Here is a 1,461-nt window from a genome sequence, read left to right on the forward strand (position 1 = left end):
AAGAAGAAGAGTAGTTTCTACCTCCTGTATCACTCTTAGATGGGAAGGAAACCAACATTGGTTCATTCCTACTGTGTGCTGGGTGCTATGCTTTGGTCTTTCCCATGTGTTATCCCATTTAGTCCTTAGAATGTTCCTGCAAGGTAGGTGGTGGTTTGTTTTATGCACATAAGAAAACTGACTTGGAGAAATTGAACTAGTTCTAGGGTCACACAGCTCACAAATGGCAGAACCAGAGTCCGGCCCGCCAGGTGCTGAGCCCTGCCCTTTCTCCTTGTGTTGCGGTGTGTGTGAAATCGATTTTTCCGTACAAATTGGCTAAAATAAAGATTGGCACTTGGGTTCCAGTAGATTCCAGGAGCCTGTTAAATATACTTACTTGGGATGCTTTGTCGTCCCACAGTGCTGCAGTTGCTCTGCCCATTTTATCTTCCTTCTGATGAGGGCAAACTGATTTTGACTGATAGATTGTTAGACAATTTTAGAAAAGTTTAACTCCTTTTAATTATTTTAAACCTGAGCAAATAATTGATTTCTCCTTTTAACTCAGTTATGTGTCATGAGGAGATATTTATTCTTGAACTCACTTCTTTAATTCATCAGAGGGATGTGTGAGGCTATGTGAGTATGTGAGAGAATATGTGTGTATGAGAGCATAAGAGTGCATGGGAGCATGTGTGTTTTGTGTGAACATGTATGTGTGTTAGAGCATGTGAGAGTGGTGTGAGCATGAGTGTGATCATGTGTGCATGTATGTTAGAGCATATGTGTAGTGTGAGCATATGAACATATATGTGTGTTAGAGCATTTGAGAGTGGTGTGAACATGTGAACATGTGTTAGAGCATGTGAGTGTGATCATGTGTGCATGTATGTTAGAGCATATGTGTAGCATGAGCATATGAACATGTATGTGTTTAGAGCATGTGAGAGCATTGTGTGAGCATGTACATGTGTGTGAGTGTGTGAGAGCACATGTGAGTGTGATGGTGTATGGAGAGTGTGAGTGCAAGCGTGTGTGTTGTGAGAGCATGTAAGCTTGTGAGCGTACATATGAGAGCACAAGTTTGTGAGAGTGCGTGTTGTGAGCATTTTGAGAGCATGGTGAACATATGTTGTGAAAGTGTGTGTGTGAGCATGTGATAGTGTGTGAGAACTTGTGTGTGAATGTGAGCATGTATGACCATGCATGAGCATGTGTTAGAGCATGGGATAGTGAGCATGTGATAGTGTGTGTGAGAGCAAGTTTGTGAATGTGAGAATGTATGTGTGAATGAGAACATGTAAGCGTGTGAGAATGAGTGTGATAGTGTGTGAAAACATGATAGTGTGTGAGAATATGTGTGAGCATGTGTGGAGTGTGAGTGTGCATGTGTGAGAATGTGAGAGCGTGTGTTTGAATGTGAGCATGTGTGAATGTCAGAATATAAGTGTGTGAGTGAATGAGTGAATGTGAGAGCAT

The 1,461-nt window shown here is 41.7% G+C and overlaps 1 protein-coding gene across 3 annotated transcripts in view; it reads left to right on the plus strand.

The window, feature by feature from the left end:
- RALB (RAS like proto-oncogene B) overlaps positions 1–1,461 on the plus strand; it is a 45,098-nt gene that overhangs the window by 22,279 nt on the left and 21,358 nt on the right. The gene's annotated exons all lie outside the window — the stretch shown is intronic.

The sequence above is a fragment of the Cebus imitator genome, unplaced genomic scaffold (genome assembly GCF_001604975.1).
Source record: "Cebus imitator isolate Cc_AM_T3 unplaced genomic scaffold, Cebus_imitator-1.0 Scaffold264, whole genome shotgun sequence".
NCBI classification, from domain to species: Eukaryota; Metazoa; Chordata; class Mammalia; order Primates; family Cebidae; genus Cebus; species Cebus imitator.